Genomic DNA, 23860 nt, shown 5'->3' with positions numbered 1-23860 from the left:
AGTGTTGTCTGGGTGTCTGAGTGTGATGTGTGTATAGTGTTGTCTGGGTGTCTGAGTGTGATGTGTGTATAGTGTTGTCTGGGTGTCTGAGTGTGATGTGTGTATAGTGTTGTCTGGGTGTCTGAGTGTGATGTGTGTATAGTGTTGTCTGAGTGTGATGTGTGTACTGTGTTGTCTGGGTGTCTGAGTGTGATGTGTGTATAGTGTTGTCTGGGTGTCTGAGTGTGATGTGTGTATAGTGTTGTCTGGGTGTCTGAGTGTGATGTGGGTATATTGTTGTCTGGGTGTCTGAGTGTGATGTGTGTATAGTGTTGTCTGGGTGTCTGAGTGTGATGTGTGTACAGTGTTGTCTGGGTGTCTGAGTGTGATGTGTGTATAGCGTTGTCTGGGTGTCTGAGTGTGATGTGTGTTTAGTGTTGTCTGGGTGTCTGAGTGTGATGTGTGTATAGTGTTGTCTGGGTGTCTGAGTGTGATGTGGGTATTTTGTTGTCTGGGTGTCTGAGTGTGATGTGTGTATAGTGTTGTCTGGGTGTCTGAGTGTGATGTGTGTATAGCGTTGTCTGGGTGTCTGAGTGTGATGTGTGTATAGTGTTGTCTGGGTGTCTGAGTGTGATGTGTGTATAGTGTTGTCTGGGTGTCTGAGTGTGATGTGGGTATTTTGTTGTCTGGGTGTCTGAGTGTGATGTGTGTATAGTGTTGTCTGGGTGTCTGAGTGTGATGTGTGTACAGTGTTGTCTGGGTGTCTGAGTGTGATGTGTGTATAGTGTTGTCTGGGTGTCTGAGTGTGATGTGTGTATAGTGTTGTCTGGGTGTCTGAGTGTGATGTGTGTACAGTGTTGTCTGGGTGTCTGAGTGTGATGTGTGTATAGTGTTGTCTGGGTGTCTGAGTGTGATGTGGGTATTTTGTTGTCTGGGTGTCTGAGTGTGATGTGTGTATAGTGTTGTCTGGGTGTCTGAGTGTGATGTGTGTATAGTGTTGTCTGGGTGTCTGAGTGTGATGTGTGTATAGTGTTGTCTGGGTGTCTGAGTGTGATGTGTGTATAGTGTTGTCTGGGTGTCTGAGTGTGATGTGGGTATATTGTTGTCTGGGTGTCTGAGTGTGATGTGTGTATAGTGTTGTCTGGGTGTCTGAGTGTGATGTGTGTATAGTGTTGTCTGGGTGTCTGAGTGTGATGTGTGTATAGTGTTGTCTGGGTGTCTGAGTGTGATGTGTGTATAGTGTTGTCTGGGTGTCTGAGTGTGATGTGTGTATAGTGTTGTCTGGGTGTCTGAGTGTGATGTGTGTACAGTGTTGTCTGGGTGTCTGAGTGTGATGTGTGTATAGTGTTGTCTGGGTGTCTGAGTGTGATGTGGGTATTTTGTTGTCTGGGTGTCTGAGTGTGATGTGTGTATAGTGTTGTCTGGGTGTCTGAGTGTGATGTGTGTATAGTGTTGTCTGGGTGTCTGAGTGTGATGTGTGTATAGTGTTGTCTGGGTGTCTGAGTGTGATGTGTGTATAGTGTTGTCTGAGTGTGATGTGTGTACTGTGTTGTCTGGGTGTCTGAGTGTGATGTGTGTATAGTGTTGTCTGGGTGTCTGAGTGTGATGTGTGTATAGTGTTGTCTGGGTGTCTGAGTGTGATGTGGGTATATTGTTGTCTGGGTGTCTGAGTGTGATGTGTGTATAGTGTTGTCTGGGTGTCTGAGTGTGATGTGTGTACAGTGTTGTCTGGGTGTCTGAGTGTGATGTGGGTATATTGTTGTCTGGGTGTCTGAGTGTGATGTGTGTATAGTGTTGTCTGGGTGTCTGAGTGTGATGTGTGTATAGTGTTGTCTGGGTGTCTGAGTGTGATGTGTGTATAGTGTTGTCTGGGTGTCTGAGTGTGATGTGTGTATAGTGTTGTCTGGGTGTCTGAGTGTGATGTGTGTATAGTGTTGTCTGGGTGTCTGAGTGTGATGTGTGTATAGTGTTGTCTGAGTGTGATGTGTGTACTGTGTTGTCTGGGTGTCTGAGTGTGATGTGTGTATAGTGTTGTCTGGGTGTCTGAGTGTGATGTGTGTATAGTGTTGTCTGGGTGTCTGAGTGTGATGTGGGTATATTGTTGTCTGGGTGTCTGAGTGTGATGTGTGTATAGTGTTGTCTGGGTGTCTGAGTGTGATGTGTGTACAGTGTTGTCTGGGTGTCTGAGTGTGATGTGTGTATAGTGTTGTCTGGGTGTCTGAGTGTGATGTGTGTATAGTGTTGTCTGGGTGTCTGAGTGTGATGTGTGTACAGTGTTGTCTGAGTGTGATGTGTGTATAGTGTTGTCTGGATGTCTGAGTGTGATGTGTGTATAGTGTTGTCTGGGTGTCTGAGTGTGATGTGTGTATAGTGTTGTCTGGGTGTCTGAGTGTGATGTGTGTATAGTGTTGTCTGGGTGTCTGAGTGTGATGTGTGTATATTGTTGTCTGGGTGTCTGAGTGTGATGTGTGTACAGTGTTGTCTGGGTGTCTGAGTGTGATGTGTGTATAGTGTTGTCTGAGTGTGATGTGTGTACTGTGTTGTCTGGGTGTCTGAGTGTGATGTGTGTATAGTGTTGTCTGGGTGTCTGAGTGTGATGTGTGTACTGTGTTGTCTGGGTGTCTGAGTGTGATGTGTGTATAGTGTTGTCTGGGTGTCTGAGTGTGATGTGTGTATAGTGTTGTCTGAGTGTGATGTGTGTACTGCGTTGTCTGGGTGTCTGATTGTGATGTGTGTACTATGTTTGTACTATGTGCACACACACACACACACACACACACACACACACACACACACACACTACTCTTTTTACACAGTGACATGGCAGTATTGGAACTACCTGCCTGTTAGAAACTTTCAGGATCCACAGGCAGTGGCTAACGCTGTGGTCGCACTGTCGTAATTCTGTCATCAAGTGCCTGATGAGGTCAGCATTAAATTAATCAGGAAGCAATGTGGGCGGCTGCTCTAGACCCGTTTTACAAAATCCTTTTGCTAGCTTCTGAAAAATGTCACACAGTAAATGCTATCACTATATCCTCTCACCAACCACTTTATTAGGAACAGCTTGCTAGCACTGGGTTGGACCCCATTTTACCTTCAGAACTGCCTTAATCCTTTATGGCAGATTCAACAAGGTACTGGAAACATTCCTCAGAGAGTCTGGCCCATATTGACATGATAACATCACACAGTTGCTGCAGATTTCTCGGCTGCACATCCATGATGTGAATCTCCCGTTCCACCACATCCCAAAGATGCTCTATTGGACTGAAATCTGGTGACTGTGGAGGCAATTCAAGTACAGTGAATTCAATGTCATTTTCAAGAAACCAGTCTGAGATTATTCGCGCTTTATGACATGGCGCGTTATCCTGCTGGAAGTAGCCATCAGAAGATGGGTACACTGTGGTCATAAAAGAATGGACGTGGCTTTGACACGATGCTTAGTTGGTACTAATGGGCCCAAAGTGTGCCAGGAAAATATCCCCCACACCATTGCAGCACCACCACCAGCCTGAACCGTTGATACAAGGCAGGATAGATCCATGCTTTCATGTTGTTGACGACAAATTCTGACCCTACCATCAGAATTTTGCAGCAGAAATTTAAACTTATCAGACCAGGCGATGTTTTTCTAATCTTCTATTGTCCAAGTGTGGTGAGCCTGTGTGAATTGTAGCCTCAGTTTCCTGTTCTTAGCTGACAGGAGTGGCACCCGGTGTGGTCTTCTGCTGCTGTCATTATTTGAGTTACTGTTGCCGTTCTATCAGCTCAAACCAGTCTGACCATTCTCCTCTGACCTCTGATATCAACAAGGCATTTACGCCCACAGAACTGCCGCTCACTGGATATTTTCTCTTTTTCGGACCATTGTAAACCCTGGAGATGGTTGTGCATGAAAATCCCAGTAGATCAACAATTTCTGAAATACTCAGACCAATCCATCTGGCACCAACAACCATGCCACGTTCAAAGTCACTTAAATCACCATTCTTCCTCATTCTGATGCTCAGTTTGAACTGCAGCAGATCGTCTTGGCCATGTCTACATGACTAAATGCATTGAGTTGCTGTGATGCGGGAACAGAGGAGGACGAAGGCGAGGGTTGCTGGATGTTCTTTATTCTCCATTCTTATAAACGATATAAATGATCAAACAGAAAAAGCTGCAGAGCAGCAAACGTAGAGTAACGGTAAGGCGAGAGGTCCAGAGATGAGCTCCAGCGGGGCAATATGCAGCACTGGACCGAACGACCTGCGGGAACAAATAGGTGCACAACATAAACAGGGACAGGTGCTATTAATGCGGTGATTAGGACTGAGGGAGTGGTTTGGTGCTCAGGGGCGAGTGTTGAGGGAGTGGTTTGGTGCTCGGGGGCGTGTGTTGAGGGAGTGGTTTGGTGCTTGGGGGCGTGTGTTGTGAGGTAGTGCGAGCTGTGACACGCGCCATCTGGCGGCGACCCGGCCTCCCCACCGTGACAGTTGCTGCCATGTGATTGGCTGATTTGACATTTGCGTTAATGATCAGTTTGACAGGTGTACCTAACAAAGTGGCCGGTAAGTGTAGGATTTCTATATTAGAACTTGTGTGTGTGTGTGTGTATCATTAGAATATCAATTTGGAGATATTGTGTGTGTATACAGTGGGGAAAATAAGTATTTAGTCAGTCACCAATTGTGCAAGTTCTCCCACTTAAAAAGATGAGAGAGGCCTGTAATTGACATCATAGGTAGACCTCAACTATGAGAGACAAAATGTGAAAAAAAATTGAGAAAATCATTTTGTCTGACTTTTAAAGAATTTATTTGCAAATAATGGTGAAAAATAAGTATTTGGTCACCTACAAACAAGCAAGATTTCTGGCTGTCACAGACCTGTAACTTCTTTTTTAAGAGGCTCCTCTTTCCCCCACTCATTACCTGTATTAATGGCACCTATTTGAAGTTGTTAACAGTATAAAAGACACCTACCCACAACCTCAAACAGTCACACTCCAAACTCCACTATGGTGAAGACGAAAGAGCTGTCGGAGGACACCAGAAACCGAATTGTAGGCTGGGAAGACTGAATCTTCAATAGGCAAGCAGCTTGGTGTGAAGAAATCTACTGTGGGAGCAATAATCAGAAAATGGAAGACCTACAAGACCACTACTAATCTCCCTCGATCTGGGGCTCCACGCAAGATCTCAGCCCGTGGGGTCAAAATGATCACAAGAACAGTGAGGAAAAATCCCAGAACCACAAGGAGGGATCTAGTGAATGACCTGCAGAAAGCTGGGACCAACGTTACAAAGGCTACCATCAGCAACACACTACGATGCCAGGGACTCAGATCTTGCAGTGCCAGACGTGTCCCCCTGCTTAAGCCAGGCACGTCTGAGGTTTGCTAGAGAGCATTTGGATGTTCCAGAAGAGTATTGGGAGAATGTCATATGGTCAGATGAAACCAAAGTAGAACTATTTGGTAAAAACACAACTCGTCGTGTTTGGAGGACAGTGAATGCTGAGTTGCATCCAAAGAACATCATACCAACTGTCAAGCATGGGGGTGGCAACATCATGCTTTGGGGCTGTTTCTCTGCAAAGGGACCAGGACGACTGGTCCGTGTACATGAAAGAATGAATGGGGCCATGTATTGTGAGATTTTGGGTGCAGACCTCCTTCCATCAGCAAGGGCAATGAAGATGAAACGTGAGGAGATCTGCATGGAGGAATGGGCCAACATACCTGCAGCAGTGTGTGCCAACCTTGTGAAGACTTACAGAAAACGTTTGACCTCTGTCATTGCCAACAGAGGATATACAACAAAGTATGGAGATGAACTTTTGTTATTGACCAAATACTTATTTTCCACCATTATTTGCAAATAAATTCTTTAAAAGTCAGACAAAATGATTTTCTCAATTTTTTTTCACATTTTGTCTCTCATAGTTGAGGTCTACCTATGATGTCAATTACAGGCCTCTCTCATCTTTTTAAGTGGGAGAACTTGCACAATTGGTGATGATACACACACACACATCTGAAGGGAGATTAGTAGTGGTCTTGTAGGTCTTCCATTTTCTGATTATTGCTCCCACAGTAGATTTCTTCACACCAAGCTGCTTGCCTATTGAAGATTCAGTCTTCCCAGCCTACAATTCGGTTTCTGGTGTCCTCTGTTACGACCACTGCTGGTCGCTGCGTTGCTGGTATCTGACGCTACAGGTCCAGACGCGTGTCTCCTCCAACCATGTCACTCTCCCTCTTCCTGGTTGTTGTGGATTGGCTGTTCACCGCCCATGACCCGAAGTCCCCACCTTTAAAAGACCGACGAATTAGCAGGACGAGGATATCTTTCTCCACATAGGCTTTTGGTGTGTGATAGTAGCGTTCGATTGTTAAGTTGGTTTTCTGGTATTTGACTTTGTATTATTTCGTCCCTGAACTTGAGTCTGGATTTGCCCCTTTTGGTCTTGGTAGCTGGTGTATATATTGTATGTGTTTATGTATATAATTTATGTGTATATATATGTAAATAGTGTGTAAGTATAAATATCCTGCTTGTTGGTTCGGCCCAGACGGGAAGAAAGGACACGACGCTCTTTTGGTATTTACTTTCGTTTCTTTAAATCGCATCAGGTTAGGTAGTTGATATTATTTTGGTTAGAGACGTTTTTGTTTGTTATTTTGAGCATTGTGTCGTGTCCTGGAGTTACATCCCTTGGCCATACTTTGAATAAATTCGTCATTTCATTCATATCTATCTCACTCCCTCTTTTCCATATTATACTCATTCTCTGTTAGGGCTATAGCCTAGAGTAGTCGTAACACCTCCGACAGCTCTTTCGTCTTCACCATAGTGGAGTTTGGAATGTGACTGTTTGAGGTTGTGGGTAGGTGTCTTTTATACTGTTAACGACTTCAAATAGATGCCATTAATACAGGTAATGAGTGGGGGAAAGAGGAGCCTCTTAAAAAAGAAGTTACAGGTCTGTGACAGCCAGAAATCTTGCTTGTTTGTAGGTGACCAAATACTTATTTTTCACCATTATTTGCAAATAAATTCTTTAAAAGTCAGACAAAATGATTTTCTCAATTTTTTTTCACATTTTGTCTCTCATAGTTGAGGTCTACCTATGATGTCAATTACAGGCCTCTCTCATCTTTTTAAGTGGGAGAACTTGCACAATTGGTGACTGACTAAATACTTATTTTCCCCACTGTATACACACACACATACACAATATCTCCAAATTGATATTCTAATGATATTCTAATTATATTGATGTATTTAAATTTAAGGGCACTTGAATTTAAATGAACAGAACATAGCCAGAGGATCTTTACGATAACGCACTCTGCAAATATATGCTACCTCCTCTCCTCTATTCTCTCCTCTCTCTCATACACAAATCCTCTCCTGTTCTCCCCTCCCCTCTCCTTTCATCTTCTTTCACTCTATCTCCCTCTTCTCTCCACCTCCCCTCCCCTCTCGGCTCACACCGCCGAGCGCTCTTGGCCGGAACCTGAAGGACGTCTCCCGTGGCGCTCGAGCGTGTCTGAGCGCGCGGCGGCTGGTTATCGGCGCTCCGCGTGATCGCAGGGTCTTAGTGCCCGCCGTGCTCTTATCTGTATCTGCCAGGAGGGTGAGAAAGCGCCAGCCAGCGGCGTTCCACTTCCCAGAGGACATTCACACAGCCTCCCACTGTCACACGGTCTTCTGCCCACTACACACCACACAGGCCTGGTGGCGGCATTGTGCGTTTGTGTATAGCAGATCCATACAAGAAGCATGTTGAATAGCATTTGGTTGTATTCTGCATAATATGTCACTGTATGTTTTATTCATAAGCCTCAAACTATATAAAGGTATGTGTATGTAATATGCTAAACAAAAGTCTAAAAGGATAATGAACAATTATGATGAACCCAAACAGACTAATTGTACTAATGATATAGTGTGTGCCTCTTTCTCCTGTTGTTATTGGTGGGTTGTTATTTGAGAGTATGGTTAAATTATAACAAATGTATTATAGGCATGTAACAGTAACCCACTGGTCAGTTTCCAACGATAATGCTCTCATTAATAGTATAGAGAATATGATCACTTCTACAGCTCCATAAATCCATGGCATCAGAATGAGAGAGAGAGAGAGAGAGAGAGAGAGAGAGAGAGAGAGAGAGAGAGAGAGAGGCCTGCAAATGAAAACGTGTTTGGGCCTATACTGTCCACATGGGAACACAGTACACGGTGTAAGGTGACGTTGCACAAGAAACCGATAGTTCACTCCGGGCCCAGGAAGTGCACTGTAACCAATGCACGTATCTCGTAGCTTTCTTACACACTTACAAGGCTTTGCGTGCGTCTATTATATAGACTACACTGCACTACTTTGTTCGAATGGCAACAGCACAAGAATAGTTAAAAAATGTAAGTTAAAAAAGCGCAGGTCTTATAAGTGTAAGCGTGAGTTTTAATTATTTTTTAAATGTTGCACGACTCCCCTCGTACCAGATTAGTCTTCTGGAGAGGATGCTCCGGTCATGAAAGCCCCTCTGTTCGGGTCCCTAATCCACGCCTTTTCCTCCAAACGTGCATCACGCGGGTCTCGGTGTGGAGAAACAGCACCAGTGCAGGACCGCGTGTAACTCCTCACATAAATGAACCAGTTTTGCGAATTAAGCGATAAAACCAGCAATTAATCCCACCACCATATGAAGGTAAGCAGGTTCGCTTCGTGTTATCGAGAGGGTTTCGTGTGACTGTTATAGCCCAAGGGATTAAACGGCAGAAGGAAAGAGTCGGTGTATGAATTGAGTTGAAGCCGAAATAAGGAAACGAATCGCCCGTCAAGAAACGCGATGTGCGCGGGCACAAGACAGAAGGGAGCACGCGGTTGGAGTTGGCCTCGGGCACGCGGAGTTGGTGTTTTCTGTCAATCTTTGAAACATGCCAAGACATCTGTTTTACTCCCGACATTTCCCTAGGTGTCATTTTCTATAGTCGACTGGCCGTCGCAAAGACTTCGTGTGGAACAAGTGGTGTTAAAACGCGCGTTCCCGCAACAAGGGGGCGAGCTTGCACACAACTGGTGACGCGCTTAGACTGACCGGCAGTGTAGGGTCCGGCTCAGCGCAATTAAAAGAGATGCGTTCAATTACGCAGTTTTGTTTTCACGTGTTTCACGCATTAAAGTTCACTTTGACAGGGCAGCGACACCAGACATTGTGTGATTATATGAAAACAAAATGTAGGCCGGTGTAAAACCCGGACATACATAACATTTTTACCTCACAAGCTATCAAGACTTAAAGAGTTCTATGTGCCACGTGTCAGGTCTGCACACCAGTCGTCAGTGGTAGACCCTCAGGTGAAGGCTTGACCATAGACAGCATCTGTCTGTCTGGATGGAAGTGTTAGAGGTGATATACGTTCTTTTAAGCTTGCAGGAGATGGACAAAACAAAGCGATTTTATCTCTTCTTATCACAAACCTGCAATATGTTAAAACCACGTGCAAGAATTAAGATTACACATCATTGCTTTGAGTAATTCACCTTCGTTGCATCATGTTAGATCCATCAAAGTATTTTTAAATGCAGTATATAAGTAATCGTTTGATATAGTTTGCAAACATACAAATGGCAGCCGTATGCATAAAACCAGTGTTGATGATGACTTAAAAACAAGGTCTCATAACCTTGTAACCTAGGGCCCTGAAACCTGAAAAAAGTAACAGGTAACAAGTAACAGGGCTTAGCTCACATGTGTTAACACTGGTAACAACGTATGTATGTTACGCCTGCTGTCTCAGGGGTTTACCCGTAACTAGTCCACACCCTGCTGTCTCAGGGGTTTACCCGTAACTAGTCCACACCCTAATGACAGTAACCCAGTTATGCAACATTTCCATTTCTGCCTGAATGTTTCAAGATGTCCCTCCCTCCTCCTCCATCTGGAGAAGATCAGCAAGCTTGGACTGCTAACTGTTAGCACGTTAGCAGACACCCGCTGCCCGTCATGTCTCTTATCTTGTTGCTTTGTCTCCTGGGCTTTGCAGGGCCAAACCGAGCAAGCCCATTATGTCATGAAGCCTGTTCAACATGGGTGCGTCACCCGGAGCTAAGGAAGGTGGCGCTCAGGGGCGGGGCCAGAGCTAAGGAAGGTGGCGCTCGGGGGCGGGGCTACGTCCCGCTCCTTGGTAGTGCTGAAGGCCTCTGTGAGCTGATGCGGGTTAAAGCAGGGAGACCATGAGAGGGCGCTATCTGTGGTGAAATGTAGGAGATTGGTTTGGGGAGAGAGGGAGGGGGAAGAAGAGAGATAGATGAGTGGATGAGAAGAAAGAAGGAATTAAGATCTCTGTCTCTGTCTCTCACACACACACACACACACACACACACACACACACACACACACACACACACACACACACAGCTCAAGATATACCTCTCCCACACATATGCCCTAATGGCAATTCCTGTATTTTTAATCAGCCTATATCTATGACCTCACACTAAATATAGAATGGAGAGAGAGCGAGAGAGAGAGAGAGAGAGAGAGAGAGAGAGAGAGAGAGAGAGAGAGAGCGAGTAAACGGTGACAGTGGCAGGAGAACCAGCATTGCCACGGAAACGTGCACGGTGTTGGTGCATTTGTTTGTGATTGGTTTGTGTTTGGTCTCTCTCTGTCACTATAGCCATAGAGATTCCTCTCACGCACAGCCACACAGAGGCCTGAACAGATGATCTGGGATATGGGAACAAGAGACGGGGCTGCAAGAAAATGTGTCCCCCCACACACACACACACACACACACACACACACACACTCCTCCAAACTCAAAGGAGGGACATATTCTCAAGGACAAGTGCTTTGTGGTAGCATGCTAGTGGCATAAGACACAGACTCAAGCTCTTAAGCACACAAATGATGCAATGAATGTTTTTTTTTGTTTTGTACGACTTAATTACATGTTAAATTTGTCATTTATACACAGCAGTGAAATGTTCTAGCTGCAAAAATAAAGTCTTCGTTTACATTCGTGTGGTGCAGTTGACTGGAAAAGCACCAGAATGAAGACAACGACCTGATGCTAACGGGTTCTTTGTAGCAAAAGTGGAGCTTCGTTGTTGTTTCTGGGCCGTAAATGTGGTTGGTTTTCCACAACGTTTGATTGTTGTTGTCGTCGGTGAGGGTCAGTGCTAGGAGCGCTATATCCCTGCCACGCCTCTCCGCCACTGTGCGTGAGAACGCACCGGGCTGTGGTGCTGCGGTGAGCTAGCCGAATGGTTTCTTTAAACGGTGAACTTGGGACCCATTTAGTTTGGCTGGTGCAGGGGTTATGACAGAGGACCATTTAAGGTCGTCGACGTCTTCTCCTGTGTGAGTTGGTTACGTTAGGGTCCAGCATGGCGAGTATTCTGTTGGTGGTGATAAATTCTGAAGATTGTAAGCCTGTTTGTTGTAAGTGTGTTTGATACCCTGCCTGGGAGAATAAACCACTATTGTAGACACTCCGTCTGTCTGTTTCCCAGTAAGTTAATAGTGTCAAGCTCTGAAATGCATTAAAAACAGTTTCTGTGTCATTGGAAAGAGCGCTAAATATGTAATGGAGGGACAGAGGAATGATGAATCTGAAGAGAAGTTTCTTTTGGAAGCAGGAATGCAAAGTATTAGACTATTTCATCACATGGAGTGCTGCAGTAATGACATTTAGAACTAGAACAATATCTATAAAAATATAAATGTTCATATATACATAAATGGGATAGAAACAGAATAGAATAATACTTGATGATCTAAATTCTTGTATGTGTGTGACCACTGCACTCTTCTGGATGAGATCTTGGATGTTGTTCCTGGGATCTAATGGATCCACATCCCAGTCCCCAGTGTTGCGAATACCACCGTAAAAAATAACGGCGTAAGGTAATTGTAACGTTTCAAGGGGGTGGGCGTGACGCAATTGCAGGTTTTCTTAATTTTTATAATTTATTACAGATGCACACATAAGAGGAATCAAAATAGACAAAAGGAAACTACAAAGTAAACTGGAAGACACGTTAATGTAGACATACAAACAAACCCGACTAACAGAACTACCCAGTAAAGAAACCATGTACAACCATCCACGACTAACCAGTACAATACCAAAACATAAGCTAACTGGACACAGGAACTACAGGGAAACTCTGAACACACATAGGGGAATATGAGGCGGGGAGACCTAGGAAACTAAACAGGATTACTGGGCAGCGGACAGGGAACACGGAATGAACCACACAACACAGATATAGCAAGACAATGCAAGGAGATCAAAACTAACATGGAACATAAAAAAAACCGCTAACAAGACAAGACTGAGAAAATAGGTAGAGAAGGACAAGGTAGGCTAAGGAGTACTTACAAACAAACACACAACAACTTTAAAATGGAACAGACATCATGAAGGGGGAGGCAAGGCAGCAAGAAAACATAGACATAATATAATTCAACAATAGAGGAGACCAGACAAAGCACATGAACATGAAAACTAAGCAGAGAGAGCAGGAGAGAACAAGGAAGGCACGGAGGGATTCACTTACAAACAATGACCGACACGGAGGACTGAAACAGGAGGGAAGATATACTCTGAACAGGGGAGTGAAACGAGATTCAGGTGTGGGCACTAACGACGGGGGCGGAAAAGACACAAGGGAAAGCACAGAACCGGGGAAACTAGGTGGGACCAGGGAGGAGGGCGGAGCTGGACGTAACAGTAATGGCGTCATTTTGTCAGTAACGGGATAATATAATTAATTACTTTTCCTGTCATTACAACGCTGTTGACGTTACTGGTCATTAAAAGCGGTGCGTTACTATATATTGATATACTAACAGTAATCCGAGCGGACCGCTGCCCAGGCTAGTGAGGAGTAACAGATCTCGATAGGTCACAGTTCTCGGCGTAACACCTGTTTAACTTAACAAGTCAGTAAGCGATTGGCTAAGGCAGCGTTACGGTAGCCAATCAGAGCCAGTGTTTTTACACGCGCGCCGAAGCACGCCAGTGACACGACACAAACGGAGAAGAGGCAGAAATGGCGAATCAGGAGCAAGCCGGAGAAAAATTTACATTTTCAAGGTGGCGATATAAACATTATTTCAGAAAATACTTGAAGTTCCTGAATGTCTACCAGACTGGGAATTTGATTTATTTAATTAAGAATAGAGGTTTTATTCTTAAGTTTACTTCTGTTGTGAACAAACAAGTTGTCTCAGGTTGAGAGAATTTAATTTAATTTGATAGATGTAAATGCACTTTATATAGTGTAACTGTTTACTTTTGTTTTTTTTTTTCTTTTTTTCTTTTTTTTATTATTTTAAAAGGATTTTAATTATTTTAAAGGATTTTATCCTGCACTGGTCTGTGGATGTGTAATAAATACCAAAAGTTCATTTCAACCTGATTTCAACTGACTGTGAAAACTGCTTTTTCAAAAAATCCTTATTCATTAGCATATAACTTTTTTTTACTGTAATATAAATAGTTACTTTCCCTGGTAACGAGTTACTTTTATTATAGAGTAATTCAGTTACTAACTCGGTTACTTTTTTGAACAAGTAGTGAGTAACTATAACTAATTACTTTTTTAAAGTAACGTTCCCAACACTGCCAGTCCCCAGTGGTCAGGTTCCTGTGGGATCCACCATTGCCTTCACCTTCTGTGTTTTTCTAGTTCTTCTCTCAGTCCAGCTTGTTTGTGTTGGTCCTGATGTTGCTGTCATTGGGCATCACTACGTCTATCACTATGACCCTCTTCTGTTTGCCCATCACTATGTTGGGCTGGTTAGACATTACCATCTTGTCAGTCTGCATTGGGACTCCACACAGGATCATAGCTTGGTTATTCTACACCACCTATATTCTACACCATCTACGTTCTACACCACCTACGTTCTACACCATCTACGTTCTACACCACCTACGTTCTACACCATCTACGTTCTACACCATCTACGTTCTACAACACCTACGTTCTACACCCCCCTACGTTCTACATCACCTACGTTCTACACCATCTACGTTCTACACCCCCTACGTTCTACACCCCCCTACGTTCTACAACACCTACGTTCTACACCCCCTACGTTCTACACCACCTACGTTCTACACCCCCTACGTTCTACACCATCTACGTTCTACACCCCCCTACAATCTACAACACCTACGTTCTACACTCCCTACGTTCTACACCATCTACGTTCTACACCATCTACGTTCTACACCCCCCTACATTCTACACAATCTACGTTCTACACCCCCTACGTTCTACACCCCCTACGTCCTACACCATCTACGTTCTACACCCCCCTACGTTCTACACCATCTATGTTCTACACCTCCTACGTTCTACACCATCTACGTTCTACACCCCCTACGTTCTACACCCCCTACGTTCTACACCCCCCTACGTTCTACAACACCTACGTTCTACACCCCCTACGTTCTACACCCCCCTACGTTCTACAACACCTACGTTCTACACCCCCTACGTTCTACACCATCTACGTTCTACACCCCCCTACGTTCTACAACACCTACGTTCTACACCATCTACGTTCTACACCCCCCTACAATCTACAACACCTACGTTCTACACCACGGACGTAGTTTTGGGGGGGGGACGGGGGGGACATGTCCCCCCCACTTTTTCAAAAGCCGGTTTTGGTCCCCCCCAGTTTTTACAGTTAAAACCAAATATTTAAGTAGCGACGAAGTCATGTCCCCCCCCCACTTTTTAACGGTTAAAAAAAACAATATCCAAATAGCGACAAATCTAGCACTAGGATCATGCAGCTCCGAGCCCCCCCCCCCCCGCTCAACAATTTTTGTTCACAGCGCTCAACAATTTTCATTCAACCCCCCCCCCCCCTCAACAGTTCGCCACCCCAGGTTGTGTCCCCCCCACTTATGAAATCAAAACTACGTCCATGTTCTACACCATCTACGTTCTACACCCCCCTACGTTCTACACAATCTACGTTCTACACCCCCTACGTTCTACACCCCCTACGTCCTACACCATCTACGTCCTACACCATCTACGTTCTACAACACCTACGTTCTACACCATCTACGTTCTACACCATCTACGTTCTACACCCCCCTATGTTCTACACCATCTACGTTCTACACCCCCTACGTTCTACACCATCTACGTTCTACACCCCCCTACGTTCTACAACACCTACGTTCTACACCCCCTACGTTCTACACCCCCCTACGTTCTACAACACCTACGTTCTACACCCCCTACGTTCTACACCATCTACGTTCTACACCCCCCTACGTTCTACAACACCTACGTTCTACACCATCTACGTTCTACACCCCCCTACGTTCTACACCATCTACGTTCTACACCATCTACGTTCTACACCTCCTACGTTCTACACCATCTACGTTCTACACCCCCTACGTTCTACACCCCCCTACAATCTACAACACCTACGTTCTACACTCCCTACGTTCTACACCATCTACGTTCTACACCATCTACGTTCTACACCCCCCCACGTTCTACACAATCTACGTTCTACACCCCCTACGTTCTACACCCCCTACGTCCTACACCATCTACGTTCTACACCCCCCTACGTTCTACAACACCTACGTTCTACACCATCTACGTTCTACACCATCTACGTTCTACACCATCTACGTTCTACACCCCCCTACGTTCTACACCATCTACGTTCTACACCATCTACGTTCTACACCTCCTACGTTCTACACCATCTACGTTCTACACCCCCTACGTTCTACACCATCTACGTTCTACACCTCCTATGTTCTACAACACCTACGTTCTACACCATCTACGTTCTACAACACCTACGTTCTAAAACACCTACGTTCTACACCATCTACGTTCTACACCATCTACGTTCTACACCTCCTACGTTCTACACCATCTACGTTCTACACCCCCTACGTTCTACACCATCTACGTTCTACAACACATACGTTCTACAACACCTACGTTCTACACCCCCTACGTTCTACACCCCCCTACGTTCTACAACACATACGTTCTACAACACCTACGTTCTACACCCCCTACGTTCTACACCCCCTACGTTCTACAACACCTACGTTCTAAAACACCTACGTTCTACACCATCTACGTTCTACACCCCCTACGTTCTACACCCCCTACGTTCTACAACACATACGTTCTACAACACCTACGTTCTACACCCCCTACGTTCTACACCCCCCTACGTTCTACAACACATACGTTCTACAACACCTACGTTCTACACCCCCTACGTTCTACAACACCTACGTTCTACAACACCTACGTTCTACACCCCCCTACGTTCTACACCCCCCTACGTTCTACACCATCTACGTTCTACACCACCTACGTTCTACACCCCCTACGTTCTACACCCCCCTACGTTCTACACCCCCCTACGTTCTACACCCCCTACGTTCTACACCCCCTACGTTCTACAACACCTACGTTCTACACCCCCTACGTTCTACACCCCCCTACGTTCTACACCCCCCTACGTTCTACACCCCCTACGTTCTACACCCCCCTACGTTCTACACCCCCTACGTTCTACACCATCTACGTTCTACAACACCTACGTTCTACACCCCCTACGTTCTACACCCCCCTACGTTCTACACCCCCCTACGTTCTACACCCCCTACGTTCTACACCCCCTACGTTCTACACCCCCCTACGTTCTACACCATCTACGTTCTACACCATCTACGTTCTACACCATCTACGTTCTACACCCCCCTACGTTCTACAACACCTACATTCTACACCCCCTACGTTCTACACCCCCCTACGTTCTACACCATCTATGTTCTACACCCCCCTACATTCTATACCACCTACGTTTTACACCATCTACGTTCTACACCCCCCTACGTTCTACACCACCTAGGTTCTGAACCCTTGCCAGCCACTTGGATATGGTACTCCATATATTCCATCCTGCTGTTATGTGCTGGATCGCCTCATCTGAAATGAAATGAAATGTGCCATATTTTGTCAATTGTGATTTTTACACCCCAATCGAAATTTGTCCTCCGCTTTTAACCCATCTGTGCAGTCAGAACACACACACACACACTAGTGATTACTAGGGGGCTGTGGATCAAACGTACCCAGAGCGGTGGGCAGCCCTAGCCCGGCGCCCGGGGAGCAGTTGGGGTTAGGTGCCTTGCTCAAGGGCACCTCAGTCATGGCCTGTCTGGGAATCGAACCCACGACCCTCCGGTCACAAGACCAGTTCCCTAACCGCCAGGCCATGACTGCCCTCTGACTCTGGTCTGGTGTGGTGGAGGTAGATCCTGTGTTGCCATGACAAGTGCATCTGCGCTGGCTTTCAATCCACCAGCCTGCCTGACCTTTCTAATCAGCCACTGGAGGGATTTTTCCAAATCAGCAGCTCCCATATATACACTTTAACCAGTACTGTCTTCAAGTGTCAATGTCCAAATTGAGGGAGGACATATTGTCTCGCCTCAGCGGGTCCGTCTTGGCTCATAACTCATAACTGACACTCTCTTGCTGTTCCCTGCTGGGTGCCACTGACCAAGTGCAACGTCATTCTGGGTCAAATTTGGTGGTGGTTTCATGTCCAGAGACCGGCGCAGACGTATGGGAACTGAGATGTTCCTTATTTTATCTTTTAAAAGAATTTTTAGCTGTGCTAAAATTTAACTTTGCATACTTACAGAAAACTGTTGGTTGTCACGGAGGCACCTTGCTGTCACCATGCGCTTGTACGGCTGTCACCCAGAAATGTTCCACAGTCACTTTGTACCAGTCACGTCTCGAGTCTCTGGGGTGGCAGTCTGGGTCACAGTTCGGGTCACGTCTCGACTCTCTGGGGTGGCAGTTCGGGTCACGTCTCGACTCTCTGGGGTGGCAGTTCGGGTCACGTCTCGAGTCTCTGGGGTGGCAGACCGGATCACGTCTCGAGTCTCTGGGGTGGCAGTCCGGGTCACGTCTCGAGTCTCTGGGGTGACAGTTCGGGTCACGTCTCGACTCTCTGGGGTGGGAGTTCGGGTCACGTCTCAACTCTCTGGGGTGGGAGTTCGGGTCATGTCTCAAGTGCTCTGCTGTCCTCTTCCTTGTGTACGTTGGTCTAACGCACATATGTCAAAGTCAGATCTGGCCCGCGAATTGATTATCTATGGCCCCCTGGATGATATTTAATTACTATTAGACCCGGCCCGCAGGCCACATCGGCCCGATGGTGTTTTGCATGCACAAACACTACATTCCCCACAATGCAACGGTAGCCCGCGAAGTCACTGCACCGCACACAAGCGGCGAGGGTCCGCGCGGCGAAAATGACGTAATCCCAGTGGCTCCGCCCGTGCACGAAGGCGTCGCACGCTGTCGATTCGCAAGGTCGTGCACCTCTCGAATTTTGTAACTGCGTGCACCAGTTAAACTTAATCAAGTTAAATATTTATACATATAGTCGAAATGATTCGAAATTATTTGCTTTTTTATTCACATTATTTAAAGGTTGTTTATTTTCAAAACGCCCTATCTTAACGTCTTCACGCTCTCATGTTTCATTCTGGAATTACAAGAGGCTCATATTTGTTAACGTAATACAAGAGAACTGTTCAGTCAGAGAGATATTTGTTGTGAAACGAAGTAGTTACATTTTCAAGCACTTTAGTCTAAATTCCAGCACTTTTCAAACCTTTATTACTTTATTCTTTTAATGTACAGGACATGTTTTCTTTGAAGGAAGTTTGTTTTTATCTCTTTGCTTGTTGAAAAATGTTTTCACTTGAAATTACTGACAGATCCATAAGAAAATATTGCTTTATTCATTTAAGTATTAAATAATATACACTTAATAGGTCTTGTGTTAGGTCTTGGTTCAATAGGCTATGTGCAATCATTTCAATATGTTTTAATAAACATTGAACCAGTCCGGCCCTCGGCTTGTAGCAAATTTGGTTTTTGGCCCTCGGTGTATTTGACTTTGACATCCCTGGTCTAACGGGATTGTGGGTTGATTTATCTTATTAATTTATATAAAGACTAATTAGTTAAGATTAATTTGTACACTTAATGGCCATTTGCTAACAATAACTAAATAACAGATTAACTGAAATGCTAAGTTGCTGGCTGATGCAATTAATTAATTAATTAATTAATGTTAATTAATAGGAGTGCTTAAGAGGTTAAATATGGTGGGCCTGTTTCCAGGACATGGATTGAGCTTAATCTGGTACTACATTGCACTGATAGTGGTGGATCACCATAAAAAGTCATTGTATTATATGCTTAGTCCTAATCTGGTTCTGGGAAACCGACCCTGTATCTCACAGGACACTATGCACATGAAATATAAAAATGTAAATCATAATAAAGGCCAATGTTCCCTGCAGACATTACAGACACCGTCTGCAATCTGTGTCTGTGGGTCTGACATGAACATTAATGCTTCACTTCCCTGCTTGGCCCCTGACTGGTGGTTGGTTGATTGACTGGTTGTCCTCATCTCCTGGCTGATCTGATTGGCTGGTTGTGCTGTTTGACTGGCTGGTCTGATTGGCTGGTTGTCCTGGTGGTGGTATTTGCTACAGGCTTTAATAATAAATGGCATGAATTTTCCTTGTAACAATTTGTCAGATGTTCTCCTTTAAAGGGTATATTATGTGTGTGTGTGTGTGTGTGTGTGTGTGTGTGTGTGTGTGTGTATGTGTGAGTGCGTGTGTAAATGCTGATGTCTTTGTGGTCATGTCTGTTTCATGGTTTGTAATGCTAGTCAGAAGCCCTGTCACTGAGGCAGTGATAGTTTGTGTGTGTGTGTGTGTGTGTGTGTGTGTGTGTCTGTGTGTGTATGCTAGTCAGAAGCCCTGTCACTGAGGCAGTGAGGGTGTTTGTGTGTGTGTATGCTAGTCAGAAGCCCTGTCACTGAGGCAGTGAGGGTGTGTGTGTTTGTGTGTGTGAGTGTGTGTATGTGTGTTACCATCCATCCATCCACATCTATGCTTTTATTGAAAACACACTCTCTCCTACACCCCCCCCCCCCCCACACTCTCTCCTACACCCCCACACACTCTCCTACACCCCCACACACTCTCTCCTACACACCCATACACTCTCTCCCTCACCCATAGTCAAAGTGAAATTTATTTATATAGCGCTTTTTACAACACATTTTGTCACAAAGCAGCTTTACAATCGTATGGGTCCAGATCCCTAATGAGCAAGCCAAAGGCCACAGTGGCAAGGAGAAACTCCCTATGATGGTGGGGATTAGGAAGAAACCTCGGGAGGACCAAGATTCAAAAGGGAACCCATCCTCCATTGAGCGGCCTGTTAGCACAAGTCCGTATTTGTGGACAAAAGGTGGTTCTACAGATATAGTTAAGGTTCTTGTTCCCCGGCCAAGTAGTCACAGTCCCTTCAATGCAGATGGTGAGCCTCAGGTAGGAGCTAGCATCAGCACGTCCTCTTGCGGGAATGGCACATCCAACCCTGGCATCAGTACATCCACCGGCAAGCCAGACCATCTCCCAGGTGCTTGTAGGTGCAATCGTCTTGGGTAGAAGCATGCAAAAAGATAGACAATACAAACTGTGTGTGTGGACATCAATTTAAACCACCATTGATTTAAACGTACATAGCTCATGTGCCAGAGATTACTATGTGGCTCCGGCAGGCTAATCTATAGCAGCATAACTAAAGGGAGGGGTTCAGAGGTGACCACAGTCATGAGGGCTCACTGAGACATTGCTTTCCAGTCAAGTCATTGTCACAACTAGAGTGATTCCATGACACAGCTGGATGACAGCATCAACATCTCAGATTACCAGAAATCTCAACGTCTGGGGGCCCCCGAGCCCCACACCATACAAGGGGAATATTAGCTGAAGGCTTGATTAAATAGGTGAGACTTAAGTCTAGATTTAAAGATTGGAACTGTGTCAGAATCTTGGATTGGAGCTGGAAGGCTATTCCATAATTGAGGGGCTTTAAAGGAGAAAGCTCTGCCTCCGGCTGTAGTCTAGGAGAAATCCAGCATTTTGAGAGCGCAAGTTGGGTGAGATGGATTGTAGTAAGCAATGAGTTCACTCAGATATTGTCGGGCAAGACCATTTAACGCCTTATAGGTTAAAAGAAGAATTTTAAATTCAATTCGATATTTAATCGGAAGCCAGTGTAATGCCGCGAGAGTGGGACTAATATGATCGAATTTTCTAGCCTTAGTTAGGACTCAGCATTAGCGTTAGCTGCAGCATTTTTTACAAGTTGTAGCTTCTTTATGGACTGTTTAGAGCAGGGCTATTCAACTGGCGGCCCGCGGGCCAGAACCGCATGAAAAAAATAAATATTTGATAAACCGCCGTAAAAATAAATAACATTTTATGTACAACATTTTACAAAACCGTGTCGAAATTTATGTTCGAATTTACGTTTTACGTTTATGAATTACATTCGCCCCCCCCTCGTCAACAAATTACGTTCGACACCCCCCCCCCCCCCCCCCCCCACCCCGGTCAACAATTTACGTTGTAGTGTTTGCTTCGATATTTTACATCCACCATGACAGTATTGGTATAGGTCTGAAAATTGTTTGGCCCACAGGTCAGAGCTCTTTGCCAAATCTGGCCCACAGAGAAAATATAGTTGAATAGCCCTGGTATAGAGCATCCAATTAGAAGTCCAATACAATAGCCCAATCTTGATGAGAAAAAGCATGGACCAGCTTCCCTGCATCAGCTAATGAAAGTGTCTCAGCTTGGCGATATTACGTAAATGGAAAAAGGCAGCCTTAGTGACATTGCATATATGTGCGTCAAACGAAAGATCCGAATCAATAGTGACACCTATGCTTTTTGCGGTAGATTTAGGTGTTACTGAAAAACCATCTATGGTAAGGGGAATATCAGCCCAATTGCTTCTAGCAGCTTTGGGCCCAAGAATCAGCGCCTCAGTCTTATCGGAATTTAGTTGAAGAAAATTAGACGCCATCTGATTTTTAATGTCCTGGATGCAGTTTTCAATCTTGAGAGTATTAGTGATATCATCCGGATTGGAAGATATATACAACTGAGTATCATCTGCGTAGCAATGGAAGCTAATACCATGCCTACGAATGATAGTGCCCAGTGGTAGCATATATAATGAGAATAATATGGGGCCCAGTACAGATCCTTGTGGGATGCCATATTTTACCTTAGTACACTCTGAGCATTCATTATTTACTAGTACAAATTGGTAACGATCTGTCAGGTAGGACCTTGATCAGGAGAGTGCTTGAACTCTTATGCCAATGTCTCCAGCCTATTAAGTAGAATATTACTCCCACACACTCTCTCCTACACCCCCACACACTCTCTCCCTCACCCCCACTCTGTCTCTCCCTAACCCCCACTCACTCTCTCCCTAACCCCCACACACTCTCTCCCTAACCCCCACACACTCTCTCCTACACCCCCACACACTCTCTCCCTAACCCCCACTCACTCTCCTACTCACCCACACACACACTCCTACACTTCCACACTCTCCTACACCCCCACACACTCTCCTACACCCCCACACACTTTCCTACACCCCCACACACTCTCTCCTACACCCCCACACACTCTCCTACACTCCCACACACTCTCCTACTCACCCACTCACTCTCCTACTCACCCACACACTCTCTCTCCTACTCACCAACACACTCTCCTACTCACCCACACACTCTCCTACATCCCCACACACTCTCCTACTCACCCCCACACACTCTCCTACTCACCCCCACATACTCTCCTACACCCCCACACACTCTCCTACTCACCCACACACTCTCCTACACCCCCACACACTCTCCTATTCACCCACACACACACACTCCTACACTTCCACACTCTCCTACACCCCCACACACTCTCCTACTCACCCACACTCTCCTACTCACCCCCACACACTCTCCTACTCACCCCCACACACTCTCCTACACCCCCACACACTCTCCTACTCACCCACACACTCTCCTACACCCCCACACACTCTCCTACACCCCCACACACTCTCCTACTCACCCCACACACTCTCCTACACCCCCACACACTCTCCTACACCCCTGAACCTAGCTGATTTATGTATATTTATTAATTTGTTTGTCAGAAGGGAAAGAGAGCAGCTTTACATCAATAATTCAGAACATTTATGTGACACAGTAGATCAGATGCAGGAGGTCTTATGACAGGAGCCTCCGATCACCCGGTGTAGTCCTCTAGAATGTGTGTGTGTGTGTGTGTGTGTGTGTGTGTGTGAGAGAGAGAGAGAGAGAGAGAGAGAGAGAGAGAGAAAGAGGGTGGAACTTTTGCACTTTATGGAGACTAAATATCCTTAGGAAACTATGTTATCATTCTGGGGATGTCAAAGGAATATCCCTGCCCCTGATGATAACATAAAACTCATGTGTGTGCGAGTGTGTATGAGTGTATGTGTGTGTGTGTGTGTGTGTGTGTGTGTGTGTACAGAAGCATAGGCCAGTCTTGGTCTCCCATGTGGACTGTTTAACAATGCTATAAAATCTAATAGGAGCGTTAAAGTCTGAGGTTTCCATTGATGTAGATGTGTCTCCTGACACACACACTGTATGGCCAGAGCTCTCACCACACAGCCGGGCAGGAAGATGTTCAACCATGTTTGCTGGCCTGTGTGTGCTGTCAGAGAGATGGAGGCAGACAGGGGCCACGTCTACCTCAGCCAGCTCCGTCTGGATATTCCCCTACAGCATCCTGTCCAATATGGGACAGAGAGAGAACAGAGGGAGAGAGGGAGAGAGAGAGAGAGAGAGAGAGAGAGAGAGAGAGAGAGAGAGAGAGAGAGAGAGAGAGAGGGG

At 45.5% G+C, this 23860-nt stretch overlaps 1 long non-coding RNA gene across 1 annotated transcript in view; it reads right to left on the bottom strand.

Annotated features, from left to right (window-relative positions):
* Positions 1–20210: 20210 nt before the first annotated feature.
* The window catches only part of LOC143523026 (uncharacterized), an 8868-nt gene continuing 5218 nt past the window's right edge, over positions 20211–23860 (bottom strand). Inside the window, exons 2-3 of the long non-coding RNA XR_013133200.1 lie at positions 23632–23756; positions 20211–20555 (exon numbers count right to left, since the gene is read on the bottom strand). This is a non-coding gene — a long non-coding RNA (uncharacterized LOC143523026). The remainder of the gene's footprint in view (positions 20556–23631; positions 23757–23860) is intronic.

The sequence above is a fragment of the Brachyhypopomus gauderio genome, chromosome 1 (genome assembly GCF_052324685.1).
Source record: "Brachyhypopomus gauderio isolate BG-103 chromosome 1, BGAUD_0.2, whole genome shotgun sequence".
NCBI lineage: Eukaryota > Metazoa > Chordata > Actinopteri > Gymnotiformes > Hypopomidae > Brachyhypopomus > Brachyhypopomus gauderio.
This window is presented reverse-complemented; position numbering and strand designations above follow the sequence as displayed.